Source organism: Ictalurus punctatus, chromosome 10, assembly GCF_001660625.3.
Source record: "Ictalurus punctatus breed USDA103 chromosome 10, Coco_2.0, whole genome shotgun sequence".
Taxonomy (NCBI): domain Eukaryota; kingdom Metazoa; phylum Chordata; class Actinopteri; order Siluriformes; family Ictaluridae; genus Ictalurus; species Ictalurus punctatus.
Genome location: NC_030425.2, coordinates 2,677,413 through 2,696,969, shown reverse-complemented (window position 1 = coordinate 2,696,969; position 19,557 = coordinate 2,677,413). Strand labels below are relative to the sequence as shown.

Below are 19,557 nucleotides of genomic sequence, written 5' to 3'. Positions count from 1 at the left end.
AGAAATAAGTTGGTGCAAACTTACATTTCAGATGGGACAACTTGGCAGCTTTATTACAGAAACCTCAACAAACTCAGAGCCGGTTCCACCGAGATTTGAACTCGGATCACTGGATTCAAAGTCCAAAGTGCTAACCATTACACCATGGAACCAGACAAGCTTAAGAGCTGTGATTTTCCCAGCCAATTACTGCCACGTACTGGCCGACCAGCAACTACAGTCTCTGGCATCCAGAAAGTACCCCGAAAGGTCAGAGAGTAGGCCGTTGTCATCAAAACATCAAACCTAATGCCGAAACCCGGGATTGAACCAGGGACCTTTAGATCTTCAGTCTAACGCTCTCCCAACTGAGCTACTTCGGCTGGCTCTTCGGAAGAAGCGTACGTTTTCAGCCACAAATTTGGATAAATCTCTCTTCATTAGGTTTTTCTCGGCAACATCCTACATAGAGCAAGCAAGAAGCTGCCACAATCGGAACTCGGGTCTAACCTTACCCCAGCCATGATATGTCAGCCAGTGAGCACATGGGCTTAACTGCACGAAGCACAAGTTTCAGCCTTGGCCGACATTCATCTTCCAAAGAAGTGGTTCCCTCGTCGGTTTTACAATTGTTCGGAACCCGAAAGTCTTTGTAGGTTCCACCGAGATTTGAAATCGGATCGATGGATTCAGTGTCTCCCAGCTGAGTTGTTTTGGGCAAGGCACACAAAATCAGCACTGTATCAAACAAAAATCGGAAACGGTCCATGTACATCTGGACTGGAATTTTGTACTTAGAGCAAGCAGGAACCTGTCACCATCAGTGTTCCGGTCTAACGTTCCCGCAGCCATGTTACTTCAGGAAAAGTGCACATGGTCTCAACTTCATGGACCAAAGAATTCAGCCATGGCCCATGTTTATATTCAACAGAATCGGCCCCAGAGTCATCTTTACAAGAGATTCGAAATGCGATCACTGGATTCAAAGTCTCCAAAGTTGGAATCTCCAAAGTTATTTCGGCCCATGCACACAAACGCAGTACTGTCAAACAACAAAATGAAACGATCAATGTACGTTATCATTTTGGTGGACTACATCCCGCATAGAACAAGCAGGGAAGCACAAACCTTAGTCTAATGTTCCCCCACAACTGATATTTCAGCCAATATTCTTCCTGCAAAGTAATAACACCATATGCACATTTTCAGTTGTCTGGGATGTTAGAAATAACTTGGTGCAAGCTTACATTTCAGATGGGGCAACTTGCCTGCTTTATTACAGAAACCTCGACAAACTCAGAGCCGGTTCCACCGAGATTTGAACTCGGATCGTCCAATGCACACAAACGCAGTACTGTCAAACAACAAAATGAAACGATCAATGTACGTTATCATTTTGGTGGACTACATCCCGCATAGAACAAGCAGGGAAGCACAAACCTTAGTCTAATGTTCCCCCACAACTGATATTTCAGCCAATATTCTTCTTGCAAAGTAATAACACCATTCGCACAGTTTCAGTTGTCTGGGATGTTAAAAATAACTTGGTGCAAACTTACATTTCAGATGGGGCAACTTGCCTGCTTTATTACAGAAACCTCAACAAACTCAGAGCAGGTTCCACCGAGATTTGAACTCGGATCGTCCAATGCACACAAACGCAGTACCATTTGCAAAATGGTACTTTGCAAAATGGTAATTTGCAAAAACAACAAAATGAAACGATCAATGTACGTTATCATTTTGGTGGACTACATCCCGCATAGAACAAGCAGGGAAGCACAAACCTTAGTCTAATGTTCCCCCACAACTGATATTTCAGCCAATATTCTTCCTGCAAAGTAATAACACCACATGCACATTTTCAGTTGTCTGGGATGTTAGAAATAAGTTGGTGCAAACTTACATTTCAGATGGGACAACTTGGCAGCTTTATTACAGAAACCTCGACAAACTCAGAGCCGGTTCCACCGAGATTTGAACTCGGATCACTGGATTCAAAGTCCAAAGTGCTAACCATTACACCATGGAACCAGACGAGCTTAAGAGCTGTGATTTTCCCAGCCAATTACTGCCACGTACTGGCCGACCAGCAACTACAGTCTCTGGCATCCAGAAAGTACCCCGAAAGGTCAGAGAGTAGGCCGTTGTCATCAAAACATCAAACCTAATGCCGAAACCCGGGATTGAACCAGGGACCTTTAGAGCTTCAGTCTAACGCTCTCCCAACTGAGCTACTTCGGCTGGCTCTTCGGAAGAAGCGTACGTTTTCAGCCACAAATTTGGATAAATCTCTCTTCATTAGGTTTTTCTCGGCAACATCCTACATAGAGCAAGCAAGAAGCTGCCACAATCGGAACTCGGGTCTAACCTTACCCCAGCCATGATATGTCAGCCAGTGAGCACATGGGCTTAACTGCACGAAGCACAAGTTTCAGCCTTGGCCGACATTCATCTTCCAAAGAAGTGGTTCCCTCGTCGGTTTTACAATTGTTCGGAACCCGAAAGTCTTTGTAGGTTCCACCGAGATTTGAAATCGGATCGATGGATTCAGTGTCTCCCAGCTGAGTTGTTTTGGGCAAGGCACACAAAATCAGCACTGTATCAAACAAAAATCGGAAACGGTCCATGTACATCTGGACTGGAATTTTGTACTTAGAGCAAGCAGGAACCTGTCACCATCAGTGTTCCGGTCTAACGTTCCCGCAGCCATGTTACTTCAGGAAAAGTGCACATGGTCTCAACTTCATGGACCAAAGAATTCAGCCATGGCCCATGTTTATATTCAACAGAATCGGCCCCAGAGTCATCTTTACAAGAGATTCGAAATGCGATCACTGGATTCAAAGTCTCCAAAGTTGGAATCTCCAAAGTTATTTCGGCCCATGCACACAAACGCAGTACTGTCAAACAACAAAATGAAACGATCAATGTACGTTATCATTTTGGTGGACTACATCCCGCATAGAACAAGCAGGGAAGCACAAACCTTAGTCTAATGTTCCCCCACAACTGATATTTCAGCCAATATTCTTCCTGCAAAGTAATAACACCATATGCACATTTTCAGTTGTCTGGGATGTTAGAAATAACTTGGTGCAAGCTTACATTTCAGATGGGGCAACTTGCCTGCTTTATTACAGAAACCTCGACAAACTCAGAGCCGGTTCCACCGAGATTTGAACTCGGATCGTCCAATGCACACAAACGCAGTACTGTCAAACAACAAAATGAAACGATCAATGTACGTTATCATTTTGGTGGACTACATCCCGCATAGAACAAGCAGGGAAGCACAAACCTTAGTCTAATGTTCCCCCACAACTGATATTTCAGCCAATATTCTTCTTGCAAAGTAATAACACCATTTGCACAGTTTCAGTTGTCTGGGATGTTAAAAATAACTTGGTGCAAACTTACATTTCAGATGGGGCAACTTGCCTGCTTTATTACAGAAACCTCAACAAACTTAGAGCAGGTTCCACCGAGATTTGAACTCGGATCGTCCAATGCACACAAACGCAGTACCATTTGCAAAATGGTACTTTGCAAAATGGTAATTTGCAAAAACAACAAAATGAAACGATCAATGTACGTTATCATTTTGGTGGACTACATCCCGCATAGAACAAGCAGGGAAGCACAAACCTTAGTCTAATGTTCCCCCACAACTGATATTTCAGCCAATATTCTTCCTGCAAAGTAATAACACCATATGCACATTTTCAGTTGTCTGGGATGTTAGAAATAACTTGGTGCAAGCTTACATTTCAGATGGGGCAACTTGCCTGCTTTATTACAGAAACCTCGACAAACTCAGAGCCGGTTCCACCGAGATTTGAACTCGGATCGTCCAATGCACACAAACGCAGTACTGTCAAACAACAAAATGAAACGATCAATGTACGTTATCATTTTGGTGGACTACATCCCGCATAGAACAAGCAGGGAAGCACAAACCTTAGTCTAATGTTCCCCCACAACTGATATTTCAGCCAATATTCTTCCTGCAAAGTAATAACACCACATGCACATTTTCAGTTGTCTGGGATGTTAGAAATAAGTTGGTGCAAACTTACATTTCAGATGGGACAACTTGGCAGCTTTATTACAGAAACCTCAACAAACTCAGAGCCGGTTCCACCGAGATTTGAACTCGGATCACTGGATTCAAAGTCCAAAGTGCTAACCATTACACCATGGAACCAGACAAGCTTAAGAGCTGTGATTTTCCCAGCCAATTACTGCCACGTACTGGCCGACCAGCAACTACAGTCTCTGGCATCCAGAAAGTACCCCGAAAGGTCAGAGAGTAGGCCGTTGTCATCAAAACATCAAACCTAATGCCGAAACCCGGGATTGAACCAGGGACCTTTAGATCTTCAGTCTAACGCTCTCCCAACTGAGCTACTTCGGCTGGCTCTTCGGAAGAAGCGTACGTTTTCAGCCACAAATTTGGATAAATCTCTCTTCATTAGGTTTTTCTCGGCAACATCCTACATAGAGCAAGCAAGAAGCTGCCACAATCGGAACTCGGGTCTAACCTTACCCCAGCCATGATATGTCAGCCAGTGAGCACATGGGCTTAACTGCACGAAGCACAAGTTTCAGCCTTGGCCGACATTCATCTTCCAAAGAAGTGGTTCCCTCGTCGGTTTTACAATTGTTCGGAACCCGAAAGTCTTTGTAGGTTCCACCGAGATTTGAAATCGGATCGATGGATTCAGTGTCTCCCAGCTGAGTTGTTTTGGGCAAGGCACACAAAATCAGCACTGTATCAAACAAAAATCGGAAACGGTCCATGTACATCTGGACTGGAATTTTGTACTTAGAGCAAGCAGGAACCTGTCACCATCAGTGTTCCGGTCTAACGTTCCCGCAGCCATGTTACTTCAGGAAAAGTGCACATGGTCTCAACTTCATGGACCAAAGAATTCAGCCATGGCCCATGTTTATATTCAACAGAATCGGCCCCAGAGTCATCTTTACAAGAGATTCGAAATGCGATCACTGGATTCAAAGTCTCCAAAGTTGGAATCTCCAAAGTTATTTCGGCCCATGCACACAAACGCAGTACTGTCAAACAACAAAATGAAACGATCAATGTACGTTATCATTTTGGTGGACTACATCCCGCATAGAACAAGCAGGGAAGCACAAACCTTAGTCTAATGTTCCCCCACAACTGATATTTCAGCCAATATTCTTCCTGCAAAGTAATAACACCATATGCACATTTTCAGTTGTCTGGGATGTTAGAAATAACTTGGTGCAAGCTTACATTTCAGATGGGGCAACTTGCCTGCTTTATTACAGAAACCTCGACAAACTCAGAGCCGGTTCCACCGAGATTTGAACTCGGATCGTCCAATGCACACAAACGCAGTACTGTCAAACAACAAAATGAAACGATCAATGTACGTTATCATTTTGGTGGACTACATCCCGCATAGAACAAGCAGGGAAGCACAAACCTTAGTCTAATGTTCCCCCACAACTGATATTTCAGCCAATATTCTTCTTGCAAAGTAATAACACCATTTGCACAGTTTCAGTTGTCTGGGATGTTAAAAATAACTTGGTGCAAACTTACATTTCAGATGGGGCAACTTGCCTGCTTTATTACAGAAACCTCAACAAACTCAGAGCAGGTTCCACCGAGATTTGAACTCGGATCGTCCAATGCACACAAACGCAGTACCATTTGCAAAATGGTACTTTGCAAAATGGTAATTTGCAAAAACAACAAAATGAAACGATCAATGTACGTTATCATTTTGGTGGACTACATCCCGCATAGAACAAGCAGGGAAGCACAAACCTTAGTCTAATGTTCCCCCACAACTGATATTTCAGCCAATATTCTTCCTGCAAAGTAATAACACCACATGCACATTTTCAGTTGTCTGGGATGTTAGAAATAAGTTGGTGCAAACTTACATTTCAGATGGGACAACTTGGCAGCTTTATTACAGAAACCTCCACAAACTCAGAGCCGGTTCCACCGAGATTTGAACTCGGATCACTGGATTCAAAGTCCAAAGTGCTAACCATTACACCATGGAACCAGACAAGCTTAAGAGCTGTGATTTTCCAAGCCAATTACTGCCACGTACTGGCCGACCAGCAACTACAGTCTCTGGCATCCAGAAAGTACCCCGAAAGGTCAGAGAGTAGGCCGTTGTCATCAAAACATCAAACCTAATGCCGAAACCCGGGATTGAACCAGGGACCTTTAGATCTTCAGTCTAACGCTCTCCCAACTGAGCTACTTCGGCTGGCTCTTCAGAAGAAGCGTACGTTTTCAGCCACAAATTTGGATAAATCTCTCTTCATTAGGTTTTTCTCGGCAACATCCTACATAGAGCAAGCAAGAAGCTGCCACAATCGGAACTCGGGTCTAACCTTACCCCAGCCATGATATGTCAGCCAGTGAGCACATGGGCTTAACTGCACGAAGCACAAGTTTCAGCCTTGGCCGACATTCATCTTCCAAAGAAGTGGTTCCCTCGTCGGTTTTACAATTGTTCGGAACCCGAAAGTCTTTGTAGGTTCCACCGAGATTTGAAATCGGATCGATGGATTCAGTGTCTCCCAGCTGAGTTGTTTTGGGCAAGGCACACAAAATCAGCACTGTATCAAACAAAAATCGGAAACGGTCCATGTACATCTGGACTGGAATTTTGTACTTAGAGCAAGCAGGAACCTGTCACCATCAGTGTTCCGGTCTAACGTTCCCGCAGCCATGTTACTTCAGGAAAAGTGCACATGGTCTCAACTTCATGGACCAAAGAATTCAGCCATGGCCCATGTTTATATTCAACAGAATCGGCCCCAGAGTCATCTTTACAAGAGATTCGAAATGCGATCACTGGATTCAAAGTCTCCAAAGTTGGAATCTCCAAAGTTATTTCGGCCCATGCACACAAACGCAGTACTGTCAAACAACAAAATGAAACGATCAATGTACGTTATCATTTTGGTGGACTACATCCCGCATAGAACAAGCAGGGAAGCACAAACCTTAGTCTAATGTTCCCCCACAACTGATATTTCAGCCAATATTCTTCCTGCAAAGTAATAACACCATATGCACATTTTCAGTTGTCTGGGATGTTAGAAATAACTTGGTGCAAGCTTACATTTCAGATGGGGCAACTTGCCTGCTTTATTACAGAAACCTCGACAAACTCAGAGCCGGTTCCACCGAGATTTGAACTCGGATCGTCCAATGCACACAAACGCAGTACTGTCAAACAACAAAATGAAACGATCAATGTACGTTATCATTTTGGTGGACTACATCCCGCATAGAACAAGCAGGGAAGCACAAACCTTAGTCTAATGTTCCCCCACAACTGATATTTCAGCCAATATTCTTCTTGCAAAGTAATAACACCATTTGCACAGTTTCAGTTGTCTGGGATGTTAAAAATAACTTGGTGCAAACTTACATTTCAGATGGGGCAACTTGCCTGCTTTATTACAGAAACCTCAACAAACTCAGAGCAGGTTCCACCGAGATTTGAACTCGGATCGTCCAATGCACACAAACGCAGTACCATTTGCAAAATGGTACTTTGCAAAATGGTAATTTGCAAAAACAACAAAATGAAACGATCAATGTACGTTATCATTTTGGTGGACTACATCCCGCATAGAACAAGCAGGGAAGCACAAACCTTAGTCTAATGTTCCCCCACAACTGATATTTCAGCCAATATTCTTCCTGCAAAGTAATAACACCACATGCACATTTTCAGTTGTCTGGGATGTTAGAAATAAGTTGGTGCAAACTTACATTTCAGATGGGACAACTTGGCAGCTTTATTACAGAAACCTCCACAAACTCAGAGCCGGTTCCACCGAGATTTGAACTCGGATCACTGGATTCAAAGTCCAAAGTGCTAACCATTACACCATGGAACCAGACAAGCTTAAGAGCTGTGATTTTCCAAGCCAATTACTGCCACGTACTGGCCGACCAGCAACTACAGTCTCTGGCATCCAGAAAGTACCCCGAAAGGTCAGAGAGTAGGCCGTTGTCATCAAAACATCAAACCTAATGCCGAAACCCGGGATTGAACCAGGGACCTTTAGATCTTCAGTCTAACGCTCTCCCAACTGAGCTACTTCGGCTGGCTCTTCAGAAGAAGCGTACGTTTTCAGCCACAAATTTGGATAAATCTCTCTTCATTAGGTTTTTCTCGGCAACATCCTACATAGAGCAAGCAAGAAGCTGCCACAATCGGAACTCAGGTCTAACCTTACCCCAGCCATGATATGTCAGCCAGTGAGCACATGGGCTTAACTGCACGAAGCACAAGTTTCAGCCTTGGCCGACATTCATCTTCCAAAGAAGTGGTTCCCTCGTCGGTTTTACAATTGTTCGGAACCCGAAAGTCTTTGTAGGTTCCACCGAGATTTGAAATCGGATCGATGGATTCAGTGTCTCCCAGCTGAGTTGTTTTGGGCAAGGCACACAAAATCAGCACTGTATCAAACAAAAATCGGAAACGGTCCATGTACATCTGGACTGGAATTTTGTACTTAGAGCAAGCAGGAACCTGTCACCATCAGTGTTCCGGTCTAACGTTCCCGCAGCCATGTTACTTCAGGAAAAGTGCACATGGTCTCAACTTCATGGACCAAAGAATTCAGCCATGGCCCATGTTTATATTCAACAGAATCGGCCCCAGAGTCATCTTTACAAGAGATTCGAAATGCGATCACTGGATTCAAAGTCTCCAAAGTTGGAATCTCCAAAGTTATTTCGGCCCATGCACACAAACGCAGTACTGTCAAACAACAAAATGAAACGATCAATGTACGTTATCATTTTGGTGGACTACATCCCGCATAGAACAAGCAGGGAAGCACAAACCTTAGTCTAATGTTCCCCCACAACTGATATTTCAGCCAATATTCTTCTTGCAAAGTAATAACACCATTTGCACAGTTTCAGTTGTCTGGGATGTTAAAAATAACTTGGTGCAAACTTACATTTCAGATGGGGCAACTTGCCTGCTTTATTACAGAAACCTCAACAAACTCAGAGCCGGTTCCACCGAGATTTGAACTCGGATCGTCCAATGCACACAAACGCAGTACCATTTGCAAAATGGTACTTTGCAAAATGGTAATTTGCAAAAACAACAAAATGAAACGATCAATGTACGTTATCATTTTGGTGGACTACATCCCGCATAGAACAAGCAGGGAAGCACAAACCTTAGTCTAATGTTCCCCCACAACTGATATTTCAGCCAATATTCTTCCTGCAAAGTAATAACACCATATGCACATTTTCAGTTGTCTGGGATGTTAGAAATAACTTGGTGCAAGCTTACATTTCAGATGGGGCAACTTGCCTGCTTTATTACAGAAACCTCGACAAACTCAGAGCCGGTTCCACCGAGATTTGAACTCGGATCGTCCAATGCACACAAACGCAGTACTGTCAAACAACAAAATGAAACGATCAATGTACGTTATCATTTTGGTGGACTACATCCCGCATAGAACAAGCAGGGAAGCACAAACCTTAGTCTAATGTTCCCCCACAACTGATATTTCAGCCAATATTCTTCTTGCAAAGTAATAACACCATTTGCACAGTTTCAGTTGTCTGGGATGTTAAAAATAACTTGGTGCAAACTTACATTTCAGATGGGGCAACTTGCCTGCTTTATTACAGAAACCTCAACAAACTCAGAGCAGGTTCCACCGAGATTTGAACTCGGATCGTCCAATGCACACAAACGCAGTACCATTTGCAAAATGGTACTTTGCAAAATGGTAATTTGCAAAAACAACAAAATGAAACGATCAATGTACGTTATCATTTTGGTGGACTACATCCCGCATAGAACAAGCAGGGAAGCACAAACCTTAGTCTAATGTTCCCCCACAACTGATATTTCAGCCAATATTCTTCCTGCAAAGTAATAACACCATTCGCACAGTTTCAGTTGTCTGGGATGTTAAAAATAACTTGGTGCAAGCTTACATTTCAGATGGGGCAACTTGCCTGCTTTATTACAGAAACCTCGACAAACTCAGAGCCGGTTCCACCGAGATTTGAACTCGGATCGTCCAATGCACACAAACGCAGTACTGTCAAACAACAAAATGAAACGATCAATGTACGTTATCATTTTGGTGGACTACATCCCGCATAGAACAAGCAGGGAAGCACAAACCTTAGTCTAATGTTCCCCCACAACTGATATTTCAGCCAATATTCTTCCTGCAAAGTAATAACACCATTCGCACAGTTTCAGTTGTCTGGGATGTTAAAAATAACTTGGTGCAAGCTTACATTTCAGATGGGGCAACTTGCCTGCTTTATTACAGAAACCTCGACAAACTCAGAGCCGGTTCCACCGAGATTTGAACTCGGATCGTCCAATGCACACAAACGCAGTACTGTCAAACAACAAAATGAAACGATCAATGTACGTTATCATTTTGGTGGACTACATCCCGCATAGAACAAGCAGGGAAGCACAAACCTTAGTCTAATGTTCCCCCACAACTGATATTTCAGCCAATATTCTTCTTGCAAAGTAATAACACCATTTGCACAGTTTCAGTTGTCTGGGATGTTAAAAATAACTTGGTGCAAACTTACATTTCAGATGGGGCAACTTGCCTGCTTTATTACAGAAACCTCAACAAACTCAGAGCAGGTTCCACCGAGATTTGAACTCGGATCGTCCAATGCACACAAACGCAGTACCATTTGCAAAATGGTACTTTGCAAAATGGTAATTTGCAAAAACAACAAAATGAAACGATCAATGTACGTTATCATTTTGGTGGACTACATCCCGCATAGAACAAGCAGGGAAGCACAAACCTTAGTCTAATGTTCCCCCACAACTGATATTTCAGCCAATATTCTTCCTGCAAAGTAATAACACCATTCGCACAGTTTCAGTTGTCTGGGATGTTAGAAATAACTTGGTGCAAGCTTACATTTCAGATGGGGCAACTTGCCTGCTTTATTACAGAAACCTCGACAAACTCAGAGCCGGTTCCACCGAGATTTGAACTCGGATCGTCCAATGCACACAAACGCAGTACTGTCAAACAACAAAATGAAACGATCAATGTACGTTATCATTTTGGTGGACTACATCCCGCATAGAACAAGCAGGGAAGCACAAACCTTAGTCTAATGTTCCCCCACAACTGATATTTCAGCCAATATTCTTCCTGCAAAGTAATAACACCACATGCACATTTTCAGTTGTCTGGGATGTTAGAAATAAGTTGGTGCAAACTTACATTTCAGATGGGACAACTTGGCAGCTTTATTACAGAAACCTCGACAAACTCAGAGCCGGTTCCACCGAGATTTGAACTCGGATCACTGGATTCAAAGTCCAAAGTGCTAACCATTACACCATGGAACCAGACGAGCTTAAGAGCTGTGATTTTCCCAGCCAATTACTGCCACGTACTGGCCGACCAGCAACTACAGTCTCTGGCATCCAGAAAGTACCCCGAAAGGTCAGAGAGTAGGCCGTTGTCATCAAAACATCAAACCTAATGCCGAAACCCGGGATTGAACCAGGGACCTTTAGAGCTTCAGTCTAACGCTCTCCCAACTGAGCTACTTCGGCTGGCTCTTCGGAAGAAGCGTACGTTTTCAGCCACAAATTTGGATAAATCTCTCTTCATTAGGTTTTTCTCGGCAACATCCTACATAGAGCAAGCAAGAAGCTGCCACAATCGGAACTCGGGTCTAACCTTACCCCAGCCATGATATGTCAGCCAGTGAGCACATGGGCTTAACTGCACGAAGCACAAGTTTCAGCCTTGGCCGACATTCATCTTCCAAAGAAGTGGTTCCCTCGTCGGTTTTACAATTGTTCGGAACCCGAAAGTCTTTGTAGGTTCCACCGAGATTTGAAATCGGATCGATGGATTCAGTGTCTCCCAGCTGAGTTGTTTTGGGCAAGGCACACAAAATCAGCACTGTATCAAACAAAAATCGGAAACGGTCCATGTACATCTGGACTGGAATTTTGTACTTAGAGCAAGCAGGAACCTGTCACCATCAGTGTTCCGGTCTAACGTTCCCGCAGCCATGTTACTTCAGGAAAAGTGCACATGGTCTCAACTTCATGGACCAAAGAATTCAGCCATGGCCCATGTTTATATTCAACAGAATCGGCCCCAGAGTCATCTTTACAAGAGATTCGAAATGCGATCACTGGATTCAAAGTCTCCAAAGTTGGAATCTCCAAAGTTATTTCGGCCCATGCACACAAACGCAGTACTGTCAAACAACAAAATGAAACGATCAATGTACGTTATCATTTTGGTGGACTACATCCCGCATAGAACAAGCAGGGAAGCACAAACCTTAGTCTAATGTTCCCCCACAACTGATATTTCAGCCAATATTCTTCCTGCAAAGTAATAACACCATATGCACATTTTCAGTTGTCTGGGATGTTAGAAATAACTTGGTGCAAGCTTACATTTCAGATGGGGCAACTTGCCTGCTTTATTACAGAAACCTCGACAAACTCAGAGCCGGTTCCACCGAGATTTGAACTCGGATCGTCCAATGCACACAAACGCAGTACTGTCAAACAACAAAATGAAACGATCAATGTACGTTATCATTTTGGTGGACTACATCCCGCATAGAACAAGCAGGGAAGCACAAACCTTAGTCTAATGTTCCCCCACAACTGATATTTCAGCCAATATTCTTCCTGCAAAGTAATAACACCACATGCACATTTTCAGTTGTCTGGGATGTTAGAAATAAGTTGGTGCAAACTTACATTTCAGATGGGACAACTTGGCAGCTTTATTACAGAAACCTCGACAAACTCAGAGCCGGTTCCACCGAGATTTGAACTCGGATCACTGGATTCAAAGTCCAAAGTGCTAACCATTACACCATGGAACCAGACGAGCTTAAGAGCTGTGATTTTCCCAGCCAATTACTGCCACGTACTGGCCGACCAGCAACTAGAGTCTCTGGCATCCAGAAAGTACCCCGAAAGGTCAGAGAGTAGGCCGTTGTCATCAAAACATCAAACCTAATGCCGAAACCCGGGATTGAACCAGGGACCTTTAGATCTTCAGTCTAACGCTCTCCCAACTGAGCTACTTCGGCTGGCTCTTCGGAAGAAGCGTACGTTTTCAGCCACAAATTTGGATAAATCTCTCTTCATTAGGTTTTTCTCGGCAACATCCTACATAGAGCAAGCAAGAAGCTGCCACAATCGGAACTCGGGTCTAACCTTACCCCAGCCATGATATGTCAGCCAGTGAGCACATGGGCTTAACTGCACGAAGCACAAGTTTCAGCCTTGGCCGACATTCATCTTCCAAAGAAGTGGTTCCCTCGTCGGTTTTACAATTGTTCGGAACCCGAAAGTCTTTGTAGGTTCCACCGAGATTTGAAATCGGATCGATGGATTCAGTGTCTCCCAGCTGAGTTGTTTTGGGCAAGGCACACAAAATCAGCACTGTATCAAACAAAAATCGGAAACGGTCCATGTACATCTGGACTGGAATTTTGTACTTAGAGCAAGCAGGAACCTGTCACCATCAGTGTTCCGGTCTAACGTTCCCGCAGCCATGTTACTTCAGGAAAAGTGCACATGGTCTCAACTTCATGGACCAAAGAATTCAGCCATGGCCCATGTTTATATTCAACAGAATCGGCCCCAGAGTCATCTTTACAAGAGATTCGAAATGCGATCACTGGATTCAAAGTCTCCAAAGTTGGAATCTCCAAAGTTATTTCGGCCCATGCACACAAACGCAGTACTGTCAAACAACAAAATGAAACGATCAATGTACGTTATCATTTTGGTGGACTACATCCCGCATAGAACAAGCAGGGAAGCACAAACCTTAGTCTAATGTTCCCCCACAACTGATATTTCAGCCAATATTCTTCCTGCAAAGTAATAACACCATATGCACATTTTCAGTTGTCTGGGATGTTAGAAATAACTTGGTGCAAGCTTACATTTCAGATGGGGCAACTTGCCTGCTTTATTACAGAAACCTCGACAAACTCAGAGCCGGTTCCACCGAGATTTGAACTCGGATCGTCCAATGCACACAAACGCAGTACTGTCAAACAACAAAATGAAACGATCAATGTACGTTATCATTTTGGTGGACTACATCCCGCATAGAACAAGCAGGGAAGCACAAACCTTAGTCTAATGTTCCCCCACAACTGATATTTCAGCCAATATTCTTCTTGCAAAGTAATAACACCATTTGCACAGTTTCAGTTGTCTGGGATGTTAAAAATAACTTGGTGCAAACTTACATTTCAGATGGGGCAACTTGCCTGCTTTATTACAGAAACCTCAACAAACTCAGAGCAGGTTCCACCGAGATTTGAACTCGGATCGTCCAATGCACACAAACGCAGTACCATTTGCAAAATGGTACTTTGCAAAATGGTAATTTGCAAAAACAACAAAATGAAACGATCAATGTACGTTATCATTTTGGTGGACTACATCCCGCATAGAACAAGCAGGGAAGCACAAACCTTAGTCTAATGTTCCCCCACAACTGATATTTCAGCCAATATTCTTCCTGCAAAGTAATAACACCATATGCACAGTTTCAGTTGTCTGGGATGTTAGAAATAACTTGGTGCAAACTTACATTTCAGATGGGGCAACTTGCCTGCTTTATTACAGAAACCTCAACAAACTCAGAGCCGGTTCCACCGAGATTTGAACTCGGATCGTCCAATGCACACAAACGCAGTACCATTTGCAAAATGGTACTTTGCAAAATGGTAATTTGCAAAAACAACAAAATGAAACGATCAATGTACGTTATCATTTTGGTGGACTACATCCCGCATAGAACAAGCAGGGAAGCACAAACCTTAGTCTAATGTTCCCCCACAACTGATATTTCAGCCAATATTCTTCCTGCAAAGTAATAACACCATATGCACATTTTCAGTTGTCTGGGATGTTAGAAATAACTTGGTGCAAGCTTACATTTCAGATGGGGCAACTTGCCTGCTTTATTACAGAAACCTCGACAAACTCAGAGCCGGTTCCACCGAGATTTGAACTCGGATCGTCCAATGCACACAAACGCAGTACTGTCAAACAACAAAATGAAACGATCAATGTACGTTATCATTTTGGTGGACTACATCCCGCATAGAACAAGCAGGGAAGCACAAACCTTAGTCTAATGTTCCCCCACAACTGATATTTCAGCCAATATTCTTCCTGCAAAGTAATAACACCATATGCACATTTTCAGTTGTCTGGGATGTTAGAAATAACTTGGTGCAAGCTTACATTTCAGATGGGGCAACTTGCCTGCTTTATTACAGAAACCTCGACAAACTCAGAGCCGGTTCCACCGAGATTTGAACTCGGATCGTCCAATGCACACAAACGCAGTACTGTCAAACAACAAAATGAAACGATCAATGTACGTTATCATTTTGGTGGACTACATCCCGCATAGAACAAGCAGGGAAGCACAAACCTTAGTCTAATGTTCCCCCACAACTGATATTTCAGCCAATATTCTTCTTGCAAAGTAATAACACCATTCGCACAGTTTCAGTTGTCTGGGATGTTAAAAATAACTTGGTGCAAACTTACATTTCAGATGGGGCAACTTGCCTGCTTTATTACAGAAACCTCAACAAACTCAGAGCAGGTTCCACCGAGATTTGAACTCGGATCGTCCAATGCACACAAACGCAGTACCATTTGCAAAATGGTACTTTGCAAAATGGTAATTTGCAAAAACAACAAAATGAAACGATCAATGTACGTTATCATTTTGGTGGACTACATCCCGCATAGAACAAGCAGGGAAGCACAAACCTTAGTCTAATGTTCCCCCACAACTGATATTTCAGCCAATATTCTTCCTGCAAAGTAATAACACCACATGCACATTTTCAGTTGTCTGGGATGTTAGAAATAAGTTGGTGCAAACTTACATTTCAGATGGGACAACTTGGCAGCTTTATTACAGAAACCTCAACAAACTCAGAGCCGGTTCCACCGAGATTTGAACTCGGATCACTGGATTCAAAGTCCAAAGTGCTAACCATTACACCATGGAACCAGACGAGCTTAAGAGCTGTGATTTTCCCAGCCAATTACTGCCACGTACTGGCCGACCAGCAACTACAGTCTCTGGCATCCAGAAAGTACCCCGAAAGGTCAGAGAGTAGGCCGTTGTCATCAAAACATCAAACCTAATGCCGAAACCCGGGATTGAACCAGGGACCTTTAGAGCTTCAGTCTAACGCTCTCCCAACTGAGCTACTTCGGCTGGCTCTTCGGAAGAAGCGTACGTTTTCAGCCACAAATTTGGATAAATCTCTCTTCATTAGGTTTTTCTCGGCAACATCCTACATAGAGCAAGCAAGAAGCTGCCACAATCGGAACTCGGGTCTAACCTTACCCCAGCCATGATATGTCAGCCAGTGAGCACATGGGCTTAACTGCACGAAGCACAAGTTTCAGCCTTGGCCGACATTCATCTTCCAAAGAAGTGGTTCCCTCGTCGGTTTTACAATTGTTCGGAACCCGAAAGTCTTTGTAGGTTCCACCGAGATTTGAAATCGGATCGATGGATTCAGTGTCTCCCAGCTGAGTTGTTTTGGGCAAGGCACACAAAATCAGCACTGTATCAAACAAAAATCGGAAACGGTCCATGTACATCTGGACTGGAATTTTGTACTTAGAGCAAGCAGGAACCTGTCACCATCAGTGTTCCGGTCTAACGTTCCCGCAGCCATGTTACTTCAGGAAAAGTGCACATGGTCTCAACTTCATGGACCAAAGAATTCAGCCATGGCCCATGTTTATATTCAACAGAATCGGCCCCAGAGTCATCTTTACAAGAGATTCGAAATGCGATCACTGGATTCAAAGTCTCCAAAGTTGGAATCTCCAAAGTTATTTCGGCCCATGCACACAAACGCAGTACTGTCAAACAACAAAATGAAACGATCAATGTACGTTATCATTTTGGTGGACTACATCCCGCATAGAACAAGCAGGGAAGCACAAACCTTAGTCTAATGTTCCCCCACAACTGATATTTCAGCCAATATTCTTCCTGCAAAGTAATAACACCATATGCACATTTTCAGTTGTCTGGGATGTTAGAAATAACTTGGTGCAAGCTTACATTTCAGATGGGGCAACTTGCCTGCTTTATTACAGAAACCTCGACAAACTCAGAGCCGGTTCCACCGAGATTTGAACTCGGATCGTCCAATGCACACAAACGCAGTACTGTCAAACAACAAAATGAAACGATCAATGTACGTTATCATTTTGGTGGACTACATCCCGCATAGAACAAGCAGGGAAGCACAAACCTTAGTCTAATGTTCCCCCACAACTGATATTTCAGCCAATATTCTTCTTGCAAAGTAATAACACCATTTGCACAGTTTCAGTTGTCTGGGATGTTAAAAATAACTTGGTGCAAACTTACATTTCAGATGGGGCAACTTGCCTGCTTTATTACAGAAACCTCAACAAACTCAGAGCAGGTTCCACCGAGATTTGAACTCGGATCGTCCAATGCACACAAACGCAGTACCATTTGCAAAATGGTACTTTGCAAAATGGTAATTTGCAAAAACAACAAAATGAAACGATCAATGTACGTTATCATTTTGGTGGACTACATCCCGCATAGAACAAGCAGGGAAGCACAAACCTTAGTCTAATGTTCCCCCACAACTGATATTTCAGCCAATATTCTTCCTGCAAAGTAATAACACCATATGCACAGTTTCAGTTGTCTGGGATGTTAGAAATAACTTGGTGCAAACTTACATTTCAGATGGGGCAACTTGCCTGCTTTATTACAGAAACCTCAACAAACTCAGAGCCGGTTCCACCGAGATTTGAACTCGGATCGTCCAATGCACACAAACGCAGTACCATTTGCAAAATGGTACTTTGCAAAATGGTAATTTGCAAAAACAACAAAATGAAACGATCAATGTACGTTATCATTTTGGTGGACTACATCCCGCATAGAACAAGCAGGGAAGCACAAACCTTAGTCTAATGTTCCCCCACAACTGATATTTCAGCCAATATTCTTCCTGCAAAGTAATAACACCATATGCACATTTTCAGTTGTCTGGGATGTTAGAAATAACTTGGTGCAAGCTTACATTTCAGATGGGGCAACTTGCCTGCTTTATTACAGAAACCTCGACAAACTCAGAGCCGGTTCCACCGAGATTTGAACTCGGATCGTCCAATGCACACAAACGCAGTACTGTCAAACAACAAAATGAAACGATCAATGTACGTTATCATTTTGGTGGACTACATCCCGCATAGAACAAGCAGGGAAGCACAAACCTTAGTCTAATGTTCCCCCACAACTGATATTTCAGCCAATATTCTTCCTGCAAAGTAATAACACCATATGCACATTTTCAGTTGTCTGGGATGTTAGAAATAACTTGGTGCAAGCTTACATTTCAGATGGGGCAACTTGCCTGCTTTATTACAGAAACCTCGACAAACTCAGAGCCGGTTCCACCGAGATTTGAACTCGGATCGTCCAATGCACACAAACGCAGTACTGTCAAACAACAAAATGAAACGATCAATGTACGTTATCATTTTGGTGGACTACATCCCGCATAGAACAAGCAGGGAAGCACAAACCTTAGTCTAATGTTCCCCCACAACTGATATTTCAGCCAATATTCTTCTTGCAAAGTAATAACACCATTCGCACAGTTTCAGTTGTCTGGGATGTTAAAAATAACTTGGTGCAAACTTACATTTCAGATGGGGCAACTTGCCTGCTTTATTACAGAAACCTCAACAAACTCAGAGCAGGTTCCACCGAGATTTGAACTCGGATCGTCCAATGCACACAAACGCAGTACCATTTGCAAAATGGTACTTTGCAAAATGGTAATTTGCAAAAACAACAAAATGAAACGATCAATGTACGTTATCATTTTGGTGGACTACATCCCGCATAGAACAAGCAGGGAAGCACAAACCTTAGTCTAATGTTCCCCCACAACTGATATTTCAGCCAATATTCTTCCTGCAAAGTAATAACACCACATGCACATTTTCAGTTGTCTGGGATGTTAGAAATAAGTTGGTGCAAACTTACATTTCAGATGGGACAACTTGGCAGCTTTATTACAGAAACCTCGACAAACTCAGAGCCGGTTCCACCGAGATTTGAACTCGGATCACTGGATTCAAAGTCCAAAGTGCTAACCATTACACCATGGAACCAGACGAGCTTAAGAGCTGTGATTTTCCCAGCCAATTACTGCCACGTACTGGCCGACCAGCAACTAGAGTCTCTGGCATCCAGAAAGTACCCCGAAAGGTCAGAGAGTAGGCCGTTGTCATCAAAACATCAAACCTAATGCCGAAACCCGGGATTGAACCAGGGACCTTTAGATCTTCAGTCTAACGCTCTCCCAACTGAGCTACTTCGGCTGGCTCTTCGGAAGAAGCGTACGTTTTCAGCCACAAATTTGGATAAATCTCTCTTCATTAGGTTTTTCTCGGCAAC

The 19,557-nt window shown here is 43.2% G+C and overlaps 18 non-coding genes across 18 annotated transcripts; all 18 read right to left on the bottom strand.

Moving 5' to 3' along the window:
• Nucleotides 1–80: 80 nt before the first annotated feature.
• trnaq-uug (transfer RNA glutamine (anticodon UUG)) lies at nucleotides 81–152 on the bottom strand. Its single transcript has one exon. It is a non-coding gene; the product is annotated as a tRNA-Gln (tRNA).
• A 137-nt stretch (nucleotides 153–289) lies between these two features.
• Nucleotides 290–362, bottom strand: trnaf-gaa (transfer RNA phenylalanine (anticodon GAA)). The gene has a single exon. It is a non-coding gene; the product is annotated as a tRNA-Phe (tRNA).
• Nucleotides 363–1,941: 1,579 nt separating this feature from the next.
• trnaq-uug (transfer RNA glutamine (anticodon UUG)) lies at nucleotides 1,942–2,013 on the bottom strand. Its single transcript has one exon. It is a non-coding gene; the product is annotated as a tRNA-Gln (tRNA).
• A 137-nt stretch (nucleotides 2,014–2,150) lies between these two features.
• On the bottom strand, nucleotides 2,151–2,223 carry trnaf-gaa (transfer RNA phenylalanine (anticodon GAA)). Its single transcript has one exon. It is a non-coding gene; the product is annotated as a tRNA-Phe (tRNA).
• A 1,891-nt stretch (nucleotides 2,224–4,114) lies between these two features.
• Nucleotides 4,115–4,186, bottom strand: trnaq-uug (transfer RNA glutamine (anticodon UUG)). The gene has a single exon. It is a non-coding gene; the product is annotated as a tRNA-Gln (tRNA).
• A 137-nt stretch (nucleotides 4,187–4,323) lies between these two features.
• trnaf-gaa (transfer RNA phenylalanine (anticodon GAA)) lies at nucleotides 4,324–4,396 on the bottom strand. Its single transcript has one exon. It is a non-coding gene; the product is annotated as a tRNA-Phe (tRNA).
• Nucleotides 4,397–5,975: 1,579 nt separating this feature from the next.
• Nucleotides 5,976–6,047, bottom strand: trnaq-uug (transfer RNA glutamine (anticodon UUG)). Its single transcript has one exon. It is a non-coding gene; the product is annotated as a tRNA-Gln (tRNA).
• A 137-nt stretch (nucleotides 6,048–6,184) lies between these two features.
• trnaf-gaa (transfer RNA phenylalanine (anticodon GAA)) lies at nucleotides 6,185–6,257 on the bottom strand. Its single transcript has one exon. It is a non-coding gene; the product is annotated as a tRNA-Phe (tRNA).
• Nucleotides 6,258–7,836: 1,579 nt separating this feature from the next.
• On the bottom strand, nucleotides 7,837–7,908 carry trnaq-uug (transfer RNA glutamine (anticodon UUG)). The gene has a single exon. It is a non-coding gene; the product is annotated as a tRNA-Gln (tRNA).
• Nucleotides 7,909–8,045: 137 nt separating this feature from the next.
• On the bottom strand, nucleotides 8,046–8,118 carry trnaf-gaa (transfer RNA phenylalanine (anticodon GAA)). The gene has a single exon. It is a non-coding gene; the product is annotated as a tRNA-Phe (tRNA).
• Nucleotides 8,119–11,327: 3,209 nt separating this feature from the next.
• On the bottom strand, nucleotides 11,328–11,399 carry trnaq-uug (transfer RNA glutamine (anticodon UUG)). Its single transcript has one exon. It is a non-coding gene; the product is annotated as a tRNA-Gln (tRNA).
• A 137-nt stretch (nucleotides 11,400–11,536) lies between these two features.
• On the bottom strand, nucleotides 11,537–11,609 carry trnaf-gaa (transfer RNA phenylalanine (anticodon GAA)). The gene has a single exon. It is a non-coding gene; the product is annotated as a tRNA-Phe (tRNA).
• Nucleotides 11,610–12,841: 1,232 nt separating this feature from the next.
• trnaq-uug (transfer RNA glutamine (anticodon UUG)) lies at nucleotides 12,842–12,913 on the bottom strand. Its single transcript has one exon. It is a non-coding gene; the product is annotated as a tRNA-Gln (tRNA).
• Nucleotides 12,914–13,050: 137 nt separating this feature from the next.
• trnaf-gaa (transfer RNA phenylalanine (anticodon GAA)) lies at nucleotides 13,051–13,123 on the bottom strand. Its single transcript has one exon. It is a non-coding gene; the product is annotated as a tRNA-Phe (tRNA).
• A 2,897-nt stretch (nucleotides 13,124–16,020) lies between these two features.
• trnaq-uug (transfer RNA glutamine (anticodon UUG)) lies at nucleotides 16,021–16,092 on the bottom strand. The gene has a single exon. It is a non-coding gene; the product is annotated as a tRNA-Gln (tRNA).
• Nucleotides 16,093–16,229: 137 nt separating this feature from the next.
• Nucleotides 16,230–16,302, bottom strand: trnaf-gaa (transfer RNA phenylalanine (anticodon GAA)). The gene has a single exon. It is a non-coding gene; the product is annotated as a tRNA-Phe (tRNA).
• A 2,897-nt stretch (nucleotides 16,303–19,199) lies between these two features.
• On the bottom strand, nucleotides 19,200–19,271 carry trnaq-uug (transfer RNA glutamine (anticodon UUG)). The gene has a single exon. It is a non-coding gene; the product is annotated as a tRNA-Gln (tRNA).
• Nucleotides 19,272–19,408: 137 nt separating this feature from the next.
• trnaf-gaa (transfer RNA phenylalanine (anticodon GAA)) lies at nucleotides 19,409–19,481 on the bottom strand. The gene has a single exon. It is a non-coding gene; the product is annotated as a tRNA-Phe (tRNA).
• Between the last annotated feature and the right edge of the window lie 76 nt (nucleotides 19,482–19,557).